Raw genomic sequence first — 21975 nt, 5'->3', positions numbered from 1 at the left:
TGCTGTTGTAATGCTAGAGTTTTTAATACTGGTAGCCAGATTTTGTTCATTTTCATGGTTTCCTCCTTTCTGTTGAAATTGTCCACATGCTTATGGATTTTAGTGGCTTCTCTGTGTAGTCTGACATGGTGGTCACCTCTCCACAAAAGATTTCCCCAGGCACTAACAAGCCACACCAAAAAATTGCCAGGCTATCAAATGCTAATCAAGGTAGTCAGTTGAAACATTCACACCTAGCTCCAACAGACAAGAGTTCTTTGTCCCACCCTGATATATAAACCCAATTTTCCTAGTTCCAACAGACCTCACTACCTCTGAGGATGCTTGCAGGCAAAACGTCAGGAGAGAATGCCTCTAGAACATGGCCATACAGCTCGAAAAAACCTACAACAACCCAATGATTGGAATACTTAGCAGATTATTTGTTGTAGGCTTATATTAGTGAAAGAGAATCAAATATACAGACGAGCATTCTATGGGAAACTGGGACTCAAAATGGAAAGAGCTGATACTCAGAGCAAAGGGGTAAAGAAAATACAAGACTATCTCCATGATTGAACAAATAAAATGGTATTTTAAAGAGAGGTAAAACTGTTCCCAGAGGGAGGGGGACGAAGAGGGAGAGGGGGGGGGGAAACTGATAGATATAAGTAGTATATAGGTACAGAAATGTAAAGGCTAAGAGTACAGGCTACACCAGAATGGTGGATTTTTTTTGGTCTTTTTCCTTTATTTTTCTGTCATGTGAATATGAAATGTTTTATTCTACTACTTATATAATCTAATAACATTAAAAAATAAACATGGTCAATCAGTGGCAGCTTTTGGTTCCAGTGAATTTTCTCTTAACTTTCATGTTGCTGTCCAAGGTGCTGAACTCATTTTATTGGTTAGGATTCAGCACTCTGGACACCTCCGAGGGCCTGGGTTCATGGCCTTCAAAGACATGGAAGCCACCAGCCATCCCCGTGACCAAAGCTTGCAAGTGCAACATCTGTAGACCATAGAATCAATGGTCTAAATGAGATTTTCCCAACCTTTGGTCCTCCAGGTGTTTAGGATTTCAACTTGGCCAACTGTCAAGAGTTCCAGGTGCTGAAGTCCCAAACACTTGGAGGACCAAAGGTTTGGGACTTCAGAGAAGGGTAAGAGAAGGGCCCCTTTCCTTCTATCCTCTATCCCTGTGGTTGTCAACCTGTGGGTCCCCTGGTGTTTTGGCCTTCAACTCCCAGGGATCCCAACAGATGTTAAACTGGCTGGGATTTCTGGGAGTTGTAGGCCAAAACACCTGGGGACCCACAGGTTGAGAACCATTGCTCTATCCCATCATGACTTAGTCTGATACACTCTAAACCAGGGCTGTCAAACTCATTTCCATGGAGGACCACATGAACCTTATGGTTTCCTTCAAAGGGCGTTCAATCCATGGATGGAGAATCAGTGGACACAGAGGGCCAGCAATATTTTTCTAACATAGTGGTTGGTGTTCTTTAGCTTTTATCTAGTTTAGATCTCCCGATATTATTGAACGACAGCTCCCATCACATTTGAGAAGACTCACCTTCTCTCCCAATAGCTATGAGGTTCACACCTTCATTTGGTCACCTGTTGCTGATGTCTTTACAGCCTTGAAACTAGGCCAAAGCAAAACTATCCAAGCATATTAAATATACATGCATCCATAGTAGACCATGGGGCAGCTTACACAACTGCTCATGACATTACAAAGGACACTAGAACTCCTCTGTCCATTGGCAGAACCCATGCTCACCATGTCATCTTGTCCATCAAGGCTGGAGAAGAAAACAGCAAGAAAGGGCATTGATTGGGAGACCAGGGACAATGCTACTCCTGGTCCAGTGGAAAGGGCCTTGTTAGTGGGGACGAGGAGCAGGGCCTTCTCGGTGGTGGCCCCTCACCTGTGGAATTCACTCCCCAGGGAAATTAGGTCATCGACATCCCTCCTCTCTTTTAGAAGGAAATTAAAAACATGGATATGGGACCAGGCTTTTGGGTAATCTGGCAAATAGACAAAGCAAACTTTTGTTGAGAAGTGATTACAACAGGACAACAACAGAGAGGAAACAAACAAGGACATCTAATCACCTCTCAACAAACATTTGCTCCAGGTACTGTCAGGCCATTATATGCTAATCAAAGTGGTCAGTTGAAACATTCACACCTAACTCCAGCAGACATGAGTCCTTTGTCCCACCCTGGTCATTCCACAGATATATAAAAACTTTTTCCTAGTTCCAAGAGACCTCACTACCTCTGAGGATGCTTGACATAGATGCAGACAAAATGTCAGGAGAGAATGCCTCTTGAACATGGTCATATAGCCCGAAAAAACCTACAACAACCCAGTGATTCCGGCCATAAAAGCCTTCAACAATACAATAATAATCATTTATTCATATCCCACTTTTCTCCCAAGAAAGGGACCCAAAGTGGCCTCCAAGATATTAAATACAGTATAAAATCAACAGCAATTAACCACATATATAACACATGAACCATCAATAAAATATATCATAAATAAACATTTAAGAAACCATCAGCTGTAGTCATGACACCTAATGATGAGGGATACAGGAGTTGTAGTCCAGCATCTGGAGGGCCACATAAAATGACATGGAGGGCCAGATTTAGGCTGCAGGCCTTGAGTTGGACACATGTGCAATTTAGTCTCTTGGCTTCCCAAGCTAATTTGTGACATCATCGCTGGCCGACATGGTCATCATCTTGCTGACTGTGCAGGATAATGGCTTTGGCAGAGGGCCTCATCACACAGCTGGGGCAGGGCCAGTTGGGGACTGATCCCGGTCAGGGAATGAAGACGGAACCGAAGCCGGAAGAAGACACCCACAGGTAGAAATGGCACTTTCAGAAAACATCAGGTGAGTCCAAAGCTTGGTTGCGCCAACATCATGAATCCCAGTCCTATAATCCTAGAGTTGTCGAAGGCTTTCATGGCCGGAATCAATGTGTTGTTGTAGGTTTTTTCAGTCTACATGGCCATGGTCTAGAGGCATTCTCTCCTGACGTTTTGCCTGCATCTATGGCAAGCATCCTCAGAGGATGCTTGCCATAGATGCAGGCGAAACGTCAGGAGAGAATGCCTCTAGACCATGGCCATATAGCCCAAAAAAACCTACAACAACACAATCCTAGAGTTCTTTCTGCCATGCAGGAAAGGGACAATCAAAGCCCCCCAGACAGGTGGCCTTCCAGCCTCTGTTTCAAATCCTCCAAGGAAGGAGCCTCCACTGCACTCCGAGGCAAAGCGTTCCACTGATGAACACCTCTTCTCCTTACTGTCAGGAAGTTCTTCTTCATGTTCAGGTGGAATCCCCTTTCCTACAATTGAGTTGAAACCACACATAATTTTAGTCTGAACTTTTAAAGGAGGTATTTAGGGTGCCAAACTTAATCTCCTAAACTGACAGTGATGGCATCTGGTGGTTTCTAGGTAAGCAAACTGGGGCCCATGTTTGTTGTTGTTCATTTGTTCAGTCGTCTCCGACTCTTTGTGACCTCACGGACCAGCCCACGCCAGAGCTCCCTGTCGGCCGTCCCCACCCCGAGCTCCTTCAAGGTCAGTCCAGTCACTTCAAGGATCCCATCCATCCATCTTGCCCTTGGTCGGCCCCTCTTCCTTTTGCCTTCCACTTTCCCCAGCATCATTCCCTTCTCTAGGCTTTGCTGTCTCCTCATGATGTGGCCAAAGTACTTCAACTCTGTCTCTAGTATCCTTCCCTCCAGTGAGCAGTCGGGCATTATTTCCTGGAGGATGGACTGGTTGGATCTTCTCATGTACATTGCCATATAAAATACAGATTATCTGCTTTGAACTGGATTAAATGGCAGTGTAGACTCATACAACCCAGTTAAAACTAAATAATCTGGATTATCCACTTTGTTAACCTGGGTTAAATGGCAAGGTAGATCCAGCCTGGGAAAACCCACTTTGGGATTTGTTCTGGTGTTTAAAGGAGTGACCAAGGTGCTGAATACTATCCTCAAAATTGCTTCAGTGTTTTGCCAGGTCCTTAAAATCTGGACTAAAACCCAGAGCAGATTCATTGCCACGGCCCGAGACTTGGAGCCCATTCAGTCAGCAATCTCCAGTGAAGTATTTCTTTATTTTGCACTAGAGCACTTCTATTTTAGAGAAAACATTACACTAAAAGCACATTCATTCTAGAAGAAAATTTGCAATAAAGCACTTTTATTTTAGATAAAATTTTGCATTAGAATCATAGAATCAAAGAGTTGGAAGAGACCTCATGGGCCATCCAGTCCAACCCCCTGCCAAGAAGCAGGAATATTGCATTCAAATCACCCCTGACAGATGGCCATGGCATTAAAACACATTCACCCTAGATGAAACCCTGCATTAAAGTACATCAGTTCTAGAAGACACACTGAAGTAGAGTGCATCCATCCCACAAGAAACCCATTCTGCCAAGAAGCAGGAATATTGCATTCAAATCACCCCTGACAGATGGCCATCCAGCCTCTGTTTAAAAGCTTCCAAAGAAGGAGTCTCAACCACACTCCGGGGCAGAGAGTTCCACTGCTGAACAGTTCTCACAGTCAGGAAGTTCTTCCTAATGTTCAGAAGGAATCTCCTTTCATGTAGTTTGAAGCGATTGTTCTGCATCCTAGTCTCCAGAGCAGCAGAAAGGAAGCTTGCTCCCTCCTCCCTATGACTTCCTCTCACATATTTATACATGGCTACCATATCTCCTCTCAGCCTTCTCTTCTTCAGGGTAAACATGCCCAGCTCTTTAAGCCACTCTTCATAGGGCTCGTTCTCCAGACCCTTGATCATTTGAGTCCCCCTCCTCTGGACACATTCCAGCTTGTCAATATCTCTCTTCAATTGCAGTGCCCAGAATTGGACACAATATTCCAGGTGTGGTCTAACCAAAGCGGAATAGAGCATGGGGAGCATGACTTCTATAGATCTAGACACTATGCTCCTATTGAGGCAGGCCAAAATCCCATTGGCTTTTTTTGCCACCACATCACATTGTTGTGATGGCGCTCTTGGGGGAAAATAGACCTTGACATATGCGAGTTGTAGTTACTGGGGTGTATAGTTAACCTACAATCAAAGAGCACTCTGAACTCCACCAATGATGGAATTGAACCAAATATGGCACACAGAACTCCCACGACTAACAGAAAATATATATCAATGATTGGTGGGGGGGGGGAGGGGCAAAATACTGTTTGCTTACCATTGAAAATTACCTAGGGCCACCTCTGTTCCTATGTGCCTTCCTTCCCCACAGACAGAGCATGGCCCCCGAACCGGAGAAGGTCACTTCGAAGCCTCTCGTCTCTCCAGCCTCCAAGAGCCTCTCCAGCCTGCGCTTCGTGGCCAGCAAACTCCTTCGGGCCGTGGAGCAGGTGATGCTGCTGCTGGGGCTCCTGATCTACAGCATCTTCCTGGCGGAGATTGTCTTCCACGTGGTTGCCTCCTTCTCCATCCCGCTCTCCATCTTGCGGGAGCACCTGATCCCCGCCAGCCTGGCCTTGCTGGAGGCTCTGGGCCCAGCCGGGGTGGTTTTCTACCACGAAGTGGTTGGGGCCCTCCTGCTCTTCCTGAGCGCCCTTCTCCTGCCCTTGGCCGCTGGCTGCTGCTTGCAGTTCTTTCTCTTCCCAAGTTACTTCAAGCTCATGAAGCTTGTGTGGTGAGAAGACAGCCAACCGATGGGGCCCCCAAGTTCCCTCTCAATACACAAAGTGAACCCTGGCATCGCACTAGAGTTGTTGCCTTTCTCTTCTCTTTATCCTCTTTGCAGCGTTGAATACATGGGGTTGCCTTTGAAGACAGTCTGGAAGCTTCAACCAGTCCAACGATCGGCAGCCAGGTTGTTAACAGGAGCGGCGCTCAGGGAGCATACAACCCCCTTGTTGCGCCAGCTCCACTGACTGCCAGTTTGCTACTGGGTCCAATTCAAAGTGCTGGCTTTGGCCTATAAAGCCCTAAACGATTCTGGCCCAACTTACCTGTACGAATGTATCTCCCCTTACGAACCACTGCGGACTTTAAGATTATCTGGGGAGGCCCTGCTCTCAGTCCCGCCTTCGTCACAAGCACGTTTGGCGGGGATGAGAGACAGGGCCTTCTCAGTGGTGGCCCCTCGGCTATGGAACGCCCTCCCTAGGGAGATCAGATCTGCTCCCTCCCTCTTGACATTTCGGAGGCAAGTTAAAACGTGGCTATTCGAGCAAGCATTTACAAATACAGAGTAGCTAATACAGGAAATTGAATGACCTGACAATGGAATTGGACAATGCTTGAGAATAATGAGACACTGATGATGTTGCTTTTATTGCTTTTGTGGTGTTTTCTACTGTTTAATGTTTTTTATCTACATTAAGTTTTATGTATACTGATTTGTTGGAAACCGCCTTGAGTCGCCAATTGGCTGAGAAAGGCGGTATACAAATACAGTAAATAATAATACTTCCAAGGAGAGGTGTCTGTGCACTCTGTCATCCTTCATATACAGGCAGCTACCAAGTTATGAACAAGATAGGTTGCGTAGGTTTGTTCTTAGGTTGAATTTGTATGTAGGTTGGAACAGGTACATTTTTAAAGTGTCACTCCAGCCATATTTTGTTTTGCTGCCTGTATTCCACTTCAGGGGATTTCACCGCACTTTCTGTCCCTGTGAGAATTGGATTTTGGAAAATGTGGCTTGTTATGGAAACAACGATTGGAGATAAAGCTTCAGTGGAGACCCTTTTTCCCCAGGATAATAACTTTCAGGAGTAAACTGAGAGGTAGATTTCTCTCACTCTGTTGTTTCACCCCATTCTTAACTAGGAGTTGTTCATAAGTCTGATATTTGTAACCCGGCAACTGTGTGTAGTTTCTTGCGTTGGGACCAAGCCAAGAATGTATCTACACTGTTGGGTTAATACAATTTGGACATGCTTTAGCTGGCATGGCTCAATGCTATGGAGTCCTGGGAGCTGTACTTTGGTGGAGCACCAGCAATATTTGGCAGAGAAAGCTAAAGACCTTGCAAAACTATAATACCCGTAATTCCATAGCATTGAACTATGGCAGTTAAAATGCTATCAAACTGTTTTCATTTGACAGTATAGATGTGTTCTTAATCAGAAAAGATTCATGATAGGCAGGAAACTGGAAAAGCTTCTAATGAGTTGTCAGTCTAAGGGTTCATACACTGCAGAGTAGATGCAGTTTGACTCCACTTTCACTGCCCTGGTTTGATGCTATGGAATCATGGGAGTTGTAGCTTGGAGATTCACCAATACTCTTCGGCAGAGAAGACCAAAACCCTTGGAAAACTACAACTCCCAGGATCCCATAGCATTGAGCCATGGCAGTCTACATAATGTCAAACAGATGCACCTTAAGATATGAAGAAACTCAGAAAACCTAGTGTAATAATGAAATACAGCGAGAAATAGGACATGGAAGGGAAGGCAATGAACAAGCCAAATAAGTAAAGCATCTTTTGTATAAACAATCCACATCTTTCAATGTTGCACATGTATTTTGCCTGTTAACCAATTACAGAGATTGCTCATGCAAGTGAACTTTATTGTTTACAAATGTATATAAACTTAAAAACTTCACGTATTTGGGGTGGAGAATTGCCTTAAGTGCTTTGGACCTTTATTGTGCAGTAAATAATCAAAGCCCATGGCTGAGATACACTGGTATTTATTCGAAAAAGGAAGCACATCAGTCATGAGTCTGTAAAAGGATCTTGGTGTAACTTTGACCTGAAATATCAGCCATACAGTATCCTCTAGGTGGGACACAAAAATGGGTCACAAAAATGGTCAGGAAGGCAAACAAATAACAAATACCTTTGGCCAAAGGATCCAGCAAGCTGAGCACTGTTTTCTATCCAACCTACATAATAATAATAATAATAATAATAATAATAATAATAATAATAACAATAATAATAATAAGAATAAGAAGAAGACACGATATGAGGATTTAAAGATTGAACTGCAAAGACTCTGGCACAAGCCAGCCAAGGTGGTCCCAGTGGTGATCAGCCCACTGGGTGCAGTGCCTAAAGACCTTGGCCTGCACTTAAACACAATCAGCGCTGACAAAATTACTATCTGTTAGCTGCAAAAGGCCATCCTACTGGGATCTGCATGCATTATTCGCCGATATATCACACAGTCCTAGACACTTGGGAAGTGTCCAACATGTTTTTTTTGTTGTGTCAGGAATGACCTGAGAAACTGCAAGTCGCTTATGGTGTGAGAGAATTGGCCGTCTGCAAGGACATTGCCCAGGGAACGCCTGGATGATTTTGATGTTTTATCATCCTTGTGGGAGGCTTCTCTCATGTCCCCACATGAGGAGCTGGAGCTGATAGAGGGAGCTCATCCGCCTCTCCCCGGATTCGAACCTGTGACCTGCCGGCACAGGGATTTAACCCACTGCACCACCAAGGGCTCCGTCCAACGTGTGATCCAATACAACAACCAGCATAGTGAGCTTATTTGCTGTGTACTAATCTTGTTGTGTTTCTAATAATAATAATAATAATAATAATAATAATAATAATAATAACAACTTTATTTTTGTACCCTCCCTGAGGGGACTTGGGGCGAGCCCAATCAACATAGTTAAAATATAACATACTAAAATATATAAACAGCAGCATAAAGCAGAATAAAACAACATTATTAAAACAAATATACTTGCAGCACTGGCTGAGATAAATACAGTTTATTCAAAGCATCAGTACTTTATAGGACTACAGAGCTACAAAGGAAAAGTCAAAGTGTTCATGGGCAATATTATCTACTGTATATGTGGCAATCCTTATCTGAAGTCCACATGAATCATAGAACAGTAGAATAATAGAGTTGGAAGAGACCACATGGGACATCTAGCTCAACCCCTGCCATGACTAGTACAGAAAGTAGATAATGGAAGTCCTTAACTGAATATATCGATGTATAAGTCGACCTTATACTCCATTGTGTCCTAGTCTATAGGTCTGTCAGAGAAGGGGACAGTTCCTTTTTTGATAAGTTCCTTTTTTTGATAGCCAAGACTCTGAGACAGGAGCAGGATTCAAAACGATCTTGACAGATTAGAGAGATGATTGGCCAAAACTAACAAAATGAAGTTCAACAGGGACAAATGTAAGAGACTCCACTTAGGCAGAAAAAACGAAATGCAAAGATCCAGAATGGGGGACGATGATGCCTGGCTTGAGAGCAGTACGTGTGAAAAAGATCTTGGAGTCCTCGTGGACAGCAAGTTAAACATGAGCCAACAATGTGATGTGGCAGCAAAAAAAGCCAATGGGATTTTGGCCTGCATCAAGAGGAGCATAGTGTCTTGATCTAGGGAAGTCATGCTCCCCATGCTCTATTCTGCTTTGGTTAGACCACACCTGGAATATTGTGTCCAATTCTGGGCACCACAATTCAAGAGAGATATTGACAAGCTGGAATGTGTCCAGAGGAGGGCGACTAAAATGATCAAGGGTGTGGAGAACAAGCCCTATGAGGAGCGGCTTAAAGAGCTGGGCATGTTTAGCCTGAAGAAGAGAAGGCTGAGAGGAGATATGATAGCCATGTATAAATATGTGAGAGGAAGCCACAGGGAGGAGGAGGGAGCAAGCTTGTTTTCTGCTTCCCTGGAGACTAGGACGCGGAGCAATGGCTTCAAACTACAAGAGAGGAGATTCCATCTGAACATGAGGAAGAACTTCCTGACTGTGAGAGCCGTTCAGCATTGGAACTCTCTGCTCCGGAGTGTGGTGGAGACTCCTTCTTTGGAAGCTTTTAAACAGAGGCTGGATGGCCATCAGTCAGGGATGATTTGAATGCAATATTCCTGCTTCTTGGCAGGGGGCTGGACTGGATGGCCCATGAGATCTCTTCCAACTCTTTGATTCTATGATTCTATGATAAGGCTTAAGGTACAGTACTCACATTGACCTATGGATAAGTTGACCCAAGTTTTTGGGGTTGAGGTAGTAAGATCTCTAGACCTATACATGAGTATATATGATACCTTTGACTTCTCTGGTGGCTGTTGGCAACCTGGACAGAGCCTGGCCCAGACCTTCTAAATGGGAATATGACTCTTTGTGACATCACCAGAAGAAGCTGGCCTTTCCTGTGACAGCGGTGCCGTGCCCACCCAGCCAGGCTTGGCCCGGGGCTGCTGGGAAAGACATGGCAGGAGAGTTTGTTCCACCTATCCGGAGGAAGGACAAAAGGCAGGAGTAATGAAGGGCACCGGTGGCCCAATGGACCTGCGAGTGAGGAATAGATGCTGCAAATAGCAGGTGAGTTTCTGGTCCTTCCGTAGGGCAAGGTCAGATTTTCTGTGTCCTGCACAGAACCTACGATGGGACCTTGGGAAAGTTCCCTCTTTAGGATGGCAATTCCTCAAATCCCCCAGTCATGCTTTTTGGATGATTCTGGGTGTTCCCATCTAACAAAGCGTTGGCCTTCGCGACAACATTCACCAGTGCATTTGGTGGTTTGAAAGGTAGACTATGACTCTGAAGAATATGACTCTTATCCCTGTTCAGCCATGAAAATGCACTGGGGGACTTTGGGCAAGTCACACTCTCTCAGCCTCAGAGAAAGGCAGAGGCAACCTCCCTCTGAACAAGTGGTGCCAAGAAAGCCCTGTGATAGTTTTAGCTTAGGGTCATTATAAATCAGAAATGAAATTGAAGGCATGCAACAATAACAAGGGGATTGTTGATCTTGCTGCTCTACTGTAAACAGTAGCTTGACCTAAAGATTTGTTGACCAGTTCCTATTGCCAGGCTAATAAAAATACTCCTAGCTCAATTTCTGACTGTCAGGTTGCTGTTTAAAGACATGGGATGCATCTACACTGTGGAATTATTGCAGTTTGTGACCACTTTACCTGCTATGGCTCAATGCTATAGACTACTGGGCACAAGGACTCTTTGGCAGAGAATGTTAAAGCCCTTGTAAAACTGCAGATCTCAGAATTCCATAGTATTGAGCCATGGTAGTTAAAGTTGAGCATACAGTGTAAATCCAAACTCAATTCTGAATTGATTGATGCGTTGAGCCATGGAACCTATGGGACTTCCCTGTACTTTGGCACACCATCCCACTGGATCCATGGATCTACTCTACCAACTAAGTGGATAGCAGCTCAACACTTGTGTTCCTCCCGCTGAGTGATTTCCGTATCTACTAAGACCATGGGTCTGGAGCCTGACTCATCTCCATTCTCTCCTTTGTCTTCTGCAGTGGTGAGCCAGTCCCGGAGAGCCCTTTGTTTAGACCATGGCCATCCAGATAACCTTCCGAGGTATATTCCGCTGCTTAAGGAGGATCCTGTCCATCATCTTCACCATCTTCTTCTGTGACCTCCTCCTCCGCCTCTGCTTCATGCTCCTCTTCTTCATCATGCTGCCTTTCTTCATCATCTACGACCACGTCATCCCCTCAGCCTACTTGTTCGCCCAGTCAGCCAAGCCGCTCGTGGATTCCTTCTTTGGCCGGCTCTTGCCCTCCCTCTTCGCTTTCGTCCTCTCACTCCTGCCGCCCATCCTGGTCTTCTACTTCACAAAGTACCTCCTGATACCCATCTCCATCAAAGTCTTCCGCATCACCTGGTGAGATGGCTCCCTACCTAATACCTTCAGTAAAACGGTCAAGAATTTTTGCCTGCTGTGTTTTCCTTTCCGTTTGAGATTGGGGAAACGAGTGGACCTGGTTCTTGGGGTGATTGCAAGCCAACACCCCAGATATTTTGGTTCTGAGTGCTAGTTCTGAACTGGAACTGAGAAATCAATCAAAGCCTGCCCAATTTGGGGTTGAAGATGAAGGAAATGCTGTGGATGTAGCACAGGAATGGGCAAACTTCAGCCCTCCAGGTGTTTTGGACTTTAACGCCCATAATTACGGCAGTTGAAGTCCAAAACACCTGGAGGGCTGAAGTTTGTCCATGCCTGAGGTAGCAAATCTTGATTTCGGGTAGGTCTTGGACAAGGTCCCCCATGATATTCTCACAATGAAGCTAGGAAAATGTGGGCAAGACCAGGGTTTCCACTCAGGACCCCTTTTGATCCAATAATTTTTTCTGTGACCTCAAGTATATAGGTATATAAAATAAGTGTAAAAATAAACATTTAGTGGGTTGTTGTAGGTTTTTTCAGGCTGTATGGCCATGATCTAGAAGCATTCTCTCCTGACGTTTCACCTGCATCTATGGCAAGCATCCTCAGAGGTAGTGAGGTCTGTTGGAACTAGGAAAAACATTCACACCTAGCTCCAGCAGACAAGAGTCCTTTGTCTCACCCTGGTCATTCCACAGATATATAAACCCATTGTCCTATTTCCAACAGACCTCACTACCTCTGAGGATGCTTGCCATAGATGCAGGCGAAATGTCAGGAGAGAATGCCTCTAGACCATGGCCATACAGCCCGAAAAAACCTACAACAACCTAGTGATTCCGGCTATGAAAGCCTTTGACAATACAATAAATATTTACTCGTAACAAATCAACATTTGCGAGGCTTGCTAAACAGGCTGATTTTTCTTTTTATGAAGCTGAGCTGAACTACAGATCAACTGTAAACACTGCACAACATGTATTGTCAAAACCATGAAAATGAACAAAATCTGGCTACCAGTACTTAAAAAAACCTCTAAAATTATAACAGTAAATAAAAAACAAAACTCAAACACAGGAGAACTCCAGCCCGGAAACAATCAGGAACACCTGGTCAACTCTCAACAAGGAAATTTCCCAGGCAGGAACAAGCCACACCCCAAAACTGTCAGGCCATCAAATGCTAATCAAGGTGGCCAATTGAAACATTCACACCTAGGTCCAACACACAAGAGTTCTTTCTCCCACCCTGGACCTTCCACAGATATATAAACCCAATTTTCCAGTTTCCAGCACACCTCACAACCTCTGAGGATGCTTGCCACAGATGCAGGTGAAACGTCAGGAGAGAATGCTTGCAGAACATGGCCATACAACCCAAAAAACCTACAACAAACCACTGCACAACATATTTGTGTAAATGCCTAAAACAGCCACTAGGTGGCAATCAGAAAACTTCAACGGTTGCCAATTTTTTGGGACCCCAACATGGAGTGAAAGGGATTCCATTTGGGGCTGTAACCCACAGTTTGAGAATCAGTGGCCTGAACAATGCTACTGTTAAGTGGATCTGTAATTGGTTGAGCAACCAAACCCAAAGAAGGCTCACTAATTTCTCTTCCTCTTCATCCTGAAGAGAAGGAACCAGTGCAGGTCTGTCCCGAACCTTTCAGGATTATTCAGCATCTTAATCCATGACTTGAACAATGGAATAGAAGGCACAATTATTTATTTATTTATTATTTATTTATTTACAGTATTTATATTCCACCCTTCTCACCCCACAGGGGACTCAGGGCGGATTACAATGTACACATATATGGCAAACATTCAATGCCAAAGACACACAACAGATATAGACAAACAGTCAGAGGCTATTTAACTTTTCCTGGCCGCCAGGGGAGCTGTCACTTTCATCGTCCATCTGCGACACTGGTGAAGTACTTCCGCATTCCCCGCATGCTTTTTGCTGGAGTGCTTTGTGGAGTCTTTTTTTATGGCCTCGTAAATTTTGTTAAATTAGCCTCCTCACACATAGGTGGTACCTAATTTTCCTACTTGACAGAGGCAACTGTCTTTCGGGTTGCAAAGGTCAACAACAAGCTACACAATTGGTCGGAAGCTCACTCCGACCCGGGCTGGCTTCGAACTCATGGCCTTGTGGTCAGAAGTGATCTTAATGCAGCTGACACTCAGACAGCTGTGTGTGGAGACCAAAATCCACTGATAGTGGTGATATGAGAATAGCTAAATTAACTCAATGTATATATTACAAATACACATATCAAAAATTGCCATATACACATAAGTAGAAACAATTGGTTCTTCTCTTGAAGTATAAAGTAAAATCTTCGTTTGAGAAAATGTCCTTTCTTTATTACATGTGAGTAGACATAGTTATCAAATTTGCAGGTGGCACCAAATGTTAATGTGTGACACCTGGCCCATGTGAAAGGGATCTGGGAGTTTTAGTAGACCACTAGCTGAACATGAGTCAACAATGTGATGCAGCAGCGATAAAGGCCAATGTGATTCTAGGCCCCATCAATAGCAGTATGGTGTCAAGATTGTGAGGAATTATAGGACAAATCTGGAATTTGTCCTGGAATAACCCTGTGTCCAGTTGCTGGACAAAGCAACTCAAGAAGGCAGTGGACAAGTTGTAACATATCCAGAGAAGGGAGACCAAAGTGGGACAGAGGCATTCCTTCCCACTAAACAATGCCTGCAAAATAACGAGAGCCAAGCTTTTGTTCTGGCCATGTTCTTCCGTGGGGCTTCTCACAGATGGCAGTGTGGTGTTGCTTTGTGCACTGAAGCAAACATTTCCCTGTCCCAACACTGTCCCTTGGGTTGTGATGGGAAGCCCATGGCGGCGACACATCATTGCCGCTGCCAGATGAGGCACTCCTGCCACCTCCTAATGCGTCCCCTGCTAGGCTTGCCGGCACAACATGGCAGATCAGATTACATGCTCTCTAATTGGGGCCCTCCAGGCTCTCTTTGTGTTGCAGGCAACTCCAGGAGGGATGCCACAACTCAGGCTGCAGAGGCTGTTCCTCGCTCCCAATGGGCCAATTTGAGGCTCCTGGCAGAAGATCAGGAAACGAGAAAACAAACCCAGGAACATTTGGCCAAAGGGATGCGTGTGGGCATTCCTCCTCAGACAAAGCAAGGCCTGAGACAATCTAGTCCAGGTATGGGAAAACATCAGCGTTCCCTTCAGGTGCATTGGACTTCAACTCCCATAATTCCTAACAGCCAGTAGGCTCAATGCAGAATGGGACTGTCCAGCCTATTTTTCGGAGAGGTCTCTAGAGACCTCATCACCTCCCTAGGCAATTTGATCCATTGCCCAGTCACTCTTCCCATTGAGAAGTTCCTTCAGCTGCCATGGCTCAATGCGATAACATCCTGGGAGTTGTAGTTCTGAACAGAGGTAATTTTCAACAATAAGCAAACAATATTTTGGTGCCCCCCCCCCCCAACCAATCACTGATATATATTTCCTGTTCATCGTGGGAGTTCTGTGTGCCATATTTGGTTTAATTCCATCATTGGTGGAGTTCAGAATGCTCTTTGATTGTAGGTGAACTATTCATCCCAGTAACTACAACTCGCATATATCAAGGTCTATTTTCCCCCAAGAGCGCCTCAAGAGCACCCCTGGGCAAAATCAGCTATACTGCAATTACTTACTTTGCATAATGGGTTGAGCCGCTCCTGGTTCTGAAATAGTTTTTTGGTCAACTAGTGCAGGCGTCTCAACAAACTATAACTCCCAGGATTCCATAGTAGTGAGCCATGGCAGTGAAAGTGGTGTCAGGCTGCATTCATTCTACAGTGCAGATGATTCCTGACAAACGTGCATTTGTAGCCTGGATTCCTTGCCAAAGTCTCAGATGATGCACAAAAGCACATGGTTTCCCCCTTTAGAAATCCCACTTACTTGCCGGAGTCCCTCTCCTAGAAAAGGGAAGCTCACCAAGGGTTTACTGGCTACCAAACTGTGCTAAAACACAGTGATATGTGATACTGGAACGTATACTGGAATGGGCAAGAGTTTGGAAACCAAGCCCTATGAGGAACGACTTATGGAGCTGGGTCTGCAAAAGGCCACCTGACTTGGATCTGCTTGCATCATTCGAAAATCCATCACACAGTCTTAGACGCTTGGGAAGTGTTTGACTTGTGATTTTGTGATACGAAATCCAGCATATAGATCTCATTTGCTGTGACATACTGTGCTTTTGTGTCAACCTGCCAACCATCTCCCCAAGGGGACTCGGGGTGGCTTACAATGGAGCCATGGATTCAAATGGCAGGACAAGAGATCCCACCTAAAATTTAGGAAGAACTTCCAGATGTCAAGAGCTATTTGGCAGTGGAATATGTTGCTGCTTGAGAGTCTGGTGGAGTCTCTTTCTCCGGTTGCTTTTAAGTGGACCAGCGTTTTTCAACCTGAGGGTCGGGACCCTTGGGGGGTCGCGAGGGGATGCCAGAGGGGTCGCCAAAGACCATCAAAACACAGTATTTTCTGTTGGTCATGGGGATTCTGTGTGGGAAGTTTGGCCCAATTCTATCGTTGGTGGGGTTCAGAATGCTCTTTTATTGTAGGTGAACTATAAATCCCAGCAGCTACAACTCCCAAATGCCAAGGTTTATTTTCCTCAAACTCCACCAGTGTTTGCTTTGGGGCATATTGAGTATTCTTGCCAAGTTTGGTCCAGATCTATCATTGTTTGAGTCCACCGTGCTTTTGGATGTAGGGGAACTACAACTCCAAAATTCAAGGTCAATGCCCACCAAACAATTCCAGTATTTTCTGTTAGTCATGGGGATTCAGAATGCTCTTTGATTATAGGTGAACATTAAATCCCAGCAACCTTAACTCCCAAATGACAAAATCTACCCCCCCCCCCCCCATCCCACCAGTATTCAGATGTGGCTGTATCAGGTATTTGGTCCAGTGAATGAAAATACATCCTGCATATCAGATATTTATATTATGATTTATAACAGTAGCAAAATTACAGTTATGAAGTAGCAACGAAAATAATGTTATGGTTGGGGGTCACCAAAACATGAGGAATTATATGAAGGGGTTGCGGCATTAGGAAGGCTGAGAACCACTGAAGTAGACTGTCAGGAATGTTTTGGTTGTGTGTCTCTGCATTGCAGAAGTGGAGTGGACTGGATGGCCCTTGGGGGTCCCTTTCACATCTATGATTCTATTATTCTTTCTCTCATACACAAAGATACACACACAGCTTGGATCAAACCACCCTCTGGCTGCCCTCCAACGCTGCCCACCCCACGCTCTCCTCTCTATTCTTTCTCGTTGATGGAATGTGTCCGAAGTCTTCCCCAGCGGATGGCGAGCCTTTTCCCTTCCAGTTGGCCACCTGCTCTCGTAAGCTGGCTCCTGACCCTGGGGTACCCTCATGCTCTCCTTCTAATTAGTTAATTTCATGCCACACATGTTCCTGGCCCCGGAAAGGCAGAAACTGCCGACACCAGCCACCCCCTCGGCCTCCCATGCCTTCTGTTCCAAAGTCAGAGAAAATGAGAATGTCTTCCCTTTCCGTCTGTTGGCCAAGAAGATCAAATAGATCTCTTCTGTGGACAGCTTCTGATCTGGGGCAATATCTTCACTGCACAGTAATAGTACTTCCATACTATTTGGATTGCCATGGCTCCAATCCTATGGACTCCTGTCGTTGGTAGTTTAGGGCGCAACTAAGAGGGTGCATCTACACCAGGACACGAATGCAGTTTTGCCCCACTTGAACTTCCAAGGCTCAATGCTATGGGATTAGGTCAGTTATAATTTAGTGAGGCTCCTTGGCAAAGAAGACTGAAGACCTTGTACAACTATAACTCCCAGGATTTCCATATTAATGTGCTGTGGAAGTAAAAGTGGCATCAAACTGCATTAATTCTACAATATAGATGCATGCTAGGATATCACTACTATTTTGTTTTAACTTGTTGTAATCTGCTTTGGGATTTGAATTGGGAGAAAGGCAGAATATACAAACAAGTAATGAATAGTGTCTAGAACTAGGGAAGTAATGCTACCCCTCTATTGTGCTTTGGTTCGACCACACCTGGAAAATTGTGTCCAATTCTGGGCACCACAATTCAAGAGAGATATTGACTCTAAGCTGGAATGTGTCCAGAGGAAGGTGACTAAAATGATCAAGGGTCTGGAGAACAACCCCAATGAGGAGCGGCTTAAGGAGCTGGGCATGTTTAGCCTGAAGAAGAGAAGGCTGAGAGGAGACATGATGAGAGCCATGTATAAATATGTGAGAGGAAGCCACAGGGAGGAGGGAGCAAGTTTGTTTTCTGCTTCCGTGGAGACTAGGACGCGGAACAATGGCTTCAAACTACAAGAGAGGAGATTCCATCTGAACATGAGGAAGAACTTCCTGACTGTGAGAGCCGTTCAGCAGTGGAACTCTCTGCCCCGGAGTGTGGTGGAGGCTCCTTCTTTGGAAGCTTTTAAGCAGAGGCTGGATGGCCATCTGTCAGGGGTGATTTGAATGCAATATTCCTGCTTCTTGGCAGAATGGGGTTGGACTGGATGGCCCAGGAGGTCTCTTCCAACTCTTTGATTCTATGATTCTATGATTCTATGAATAAGCAATATCATAACCATGCTAGTAATAATACTATGTAACACAGTTTTTGTTCCTGGGTTATAAATGTCATTTTCTAATTGGTCCTATCATAAAACCATGGGAAATGTTGTACAAAAAATTGTTTTTACAGGACTTCCTACAGGACATTTTGCTATAGTTTTCAGTAAATATCTTATAGTGTCTCAACCAATTCAACCGAATTTGTGGCAGCCACAAAAACAAAGTTTCTGGAGTAGAACAACTAATTTCAAAGTAAGAACCACATAATTAAACAGGAAACAACACTTTTAAATCTGGAACAAAACATGTTTCAAATTTTGTTATATAGTGTAATTATGCCGTATCCATTTCATAGAATCATAGAATCAAAGAGTTGGAAGAGACCTCCTGGGCCATCCAGTCCAACCCCATTCTGCCAAGAAGCAGGAATATTGCATTCAAATCACCCCTGACAGATGGCCATCCAGCCTCTGTTTAAAAGCTTCCAAAGAAGGAACCTCCACCACACTCCGAGGCATAGAGTTCCACTGCTGAACGGCTCTCACAGTCAGGAAGTTCTTCCTCATGTTCAGGTGGAATCTCCTTTTTTGTAATTTGAAGCCATTGTTCCGCGTCCTAGTCTCCAAGGAAGCAGAAAACAAGCTTGCTCCCTCCTCCTTGTGGCTTCCTCTCACATATTTATACATGGCTATCATATCCCCTCTCAGCCTTCTCTTCTTCAGGCTAAACATGCCCAGCTCCTTAAGCCGCTCCTCATAGGGCTTGTTCTCCAGACCCTTGATGATTTTAGTTGCCCTCCTCTGGACACATTTCAGCTTTTCAACATCTCTCTACAACTGTGGTGCCCAGAATTGAACACAATATTCCAGGTGTGGCCTAACCAAAGCAGAATAGAGGGGTAGCATGACTTCCCTAGATCTAGACACTATGCTCCTATTAATGCAGGTCAAAATCCCATTGGCTTTTTTTGCTGCCACATCACATTGTTGGCTCATGTTTAACTTGTTGTCCACGAGGACTCCAAGATCTCTTTCACACGTCCTGCTCTCGAGCCAGGAATTGTTCCCCCATTCTGTATCTTTGCATTTCGTTTTTCCTGCCAAAGTGGAGTATCTTGCATTTGTTGAACTTCATTTTGTTAGTTTTGGCCATTCATCTCTCTAATCTGTCAAGGTCGTTTTGAATCCTGCTCCTACACACACACACATATACACTTTATATTTATTCTGCCCTTCTCCCCTCGGGGACTCTGAGCAGATTATAGCATTTATATCCATATGCAAACATTCAGTGCCTTTACAATCACATACAATGAGATACACAAACAAAGACAAGGGCTTCTCCTTTCATATCCGGCTTCTGGACGCAGTGCTTATCTCTGATTCTGCGAGGTGCTTTTCTCCACTTTCAAGCCTGTGTTGTCACCTTCTGGTCATGTGGCTGGCAAGATTGCTTGGAACATCTCTTTGCCTTTTCCCGCTGAAGCAGTACCTATTTATCTACCCACATTTGCATGTTTTCAGACTGCTAGGTTGATAGGAACTAGGGCTGACAAACTGGAGCTCACCCCCATCTTGCAGATTCAAACTGCCAGCTCTCAGGTCAGCAGTTCAGCTGCACAAGGGTTTAACCCATTGTGCCACTACAACCCTCAGTTCATCCTGGCCCTCTGTCCTTGGAAAACTATGATTCCCTCAGTCGCAGAACTATGTTTCTCTTTTTATTAGGGGTGGGGATGGTCATATTCGATAACAGTTTGATCAGATCTTTAGCCTTCTCTGCCAAAGAGTGCTGGGCCCCACCCAACAACAACCCCTAGGTTTCCATAGCATTGAGCCATGGTAGTGAAAGCAGTATCAAACTGTATTAATTCTACCGTGTAGATGCACCCCTCTTGGGTTGTGGAGGGGCCTTTGCGGAAAAGGGGGTGTCGGGTTGAAGCAGATTTGCCGGAGAGACAATGATGCGGCTTGACAGTCTCCGCTAATTGGAGTAAATTAATTTATCTCCAGTGCAGGCTGGGTCTCTCAGCCCCGGCTGGTGCATTCCCTTGCATAAGTGATGAGCCTGCGAGCCCCGAATTAGCTCTGACTTTTTAATCATTCAAAAGTTGCAATCTGTTAATTAGCAAAGGGAGGGGGGGAGGCCGGGGAGGGGGTGTCGGTGGGAGAGAAGCGAGGAGGGGGAGGCCATGCCAGCCTGCAACTTGGCTCCGGAGACAAGGAGGGGGAGAGGCAATCGCCAAGATGTCAACAGGCCCAGCTTTGATTTATTAATCTCCTCTCACAGATGCTGGGAAGATGGAGGAGACACTGGTGGGAGGAAGGCGGATGGAGATCCCAGCTAGACGTTAGAAAGGACTAGGTTCTTGTAGGTTTTTTCGGGCTATAGGGCCATGTTCTAGAGGCATTTTTCCTGATGTTTCGCCTGCATCTATGGCAAGCATCCTCAGAGGTAGTGAGGTCTGTTGGAAATAGGAAAATGGGTTTATATATCTGTGGAATGACTGGGGTGGGGCAAAGAGCTGTCTGCTGGAGCTAGGTGTGAATGTTTCAGCTGATCCCCTTCATTAGCATTTGAAGGCCTGGCTGAGCCTGGAAAAATGTTCTGTTGAGAGGTGTTAAGATGTGCCTGGTTGTTTCCTCTCTGCTGTTTTGCAGGCACATCTTAACAGGGTTTGGATTGTATTCTCGAAGGCTTTCATGGCCGGAATCACTGGGTTGATGTAGGTTTTTTCGGGCTATACAGCCATGGTCTAGAAGCATTTTCTCCTGACGTTTCACCTGCATCTATGGCAAGCATCCTCAGAGGGTCTGTTGGAACTAGGAAAAAAGGGTGGGCAAGCATGTGGACAATTTCAACAGAAAGGAGGAAACCATGAAAATGAACAAAATCTGGCTACCAGTATTTAAAAACTCTAAAATTACAACAGCACAACAACAGAGAGGAAACAAACAAGGACATATAATCACCTCTCAACAAAAGTTTGCTCTAGGCACAGTCAGCCCATTGTATGCTAATCAAGGTGGTCAGTTGAAACATTCACACCCAGCTCCAGCAGACAAAGAGCTCTTTGCCCCACCCCAGTCATTCCACAGATATATAAACCCCTTTTCCTATTTCCAACAGACCTCACAACCTCTGAGGATGCTTGCCATAGATGCAGGCGAACGTCAGGAGAAATGCCTCTAGAACATGGCCCTATAGCCCGAAAAAACCTACAAGAACCTAGTGATTCCAGCCATGAAAGCCTTCGACATTACGTTAGAAAGGACTTCTTGTGTTATTGCAAGAGCCATAGGTTGCCTTAGATGTTGGTGGACTCTCTTATTTGGAGACTGGATGGGCCTCTTTGGGGGAATGCTTTGGTTGTGTATTCGTCCCTGGTTGAATGGGGTTGGACTAGGTGGCCTTGAAGGTTGAGACCTTTTCCTGACCTTTTTGCCCAATTCCCCTTTATTGAAAAATGTATAAAAATATAAGAAGCCACCTCTGTGACCCTGGAAAGAAGGAAATCCTTAGTTGAAAAAACCTTTATCAAAAGACACTTTTTGCATGGACAATAACAACGGATCGTGACCTTTGGGGCTCAGAGTTGGTCCCCCCAGGGGAGGCGGTCACTTGGCATTAATGATCCTATCTCAATAGGACAAAGGAAGCCTTCGGAAAGCCACA

This window comes from Anolis sagrei, chromosome 5 (genome assembly GCF_037176765.1).
Source record: "Anolis sagrei isolate rAnoSag1 chromosome 5, rAnoSag1.mat, whole genome shotgun sequence".
NCBI classification, from domain to species: Eukaryota; Metazoa; Chordata; class Lepidosauria; order Squamata; family Dactyloidae; genus Anolis; species Anolis sagrei.
Note: the sequence above shows the minus strand (reverse complement) of the source record.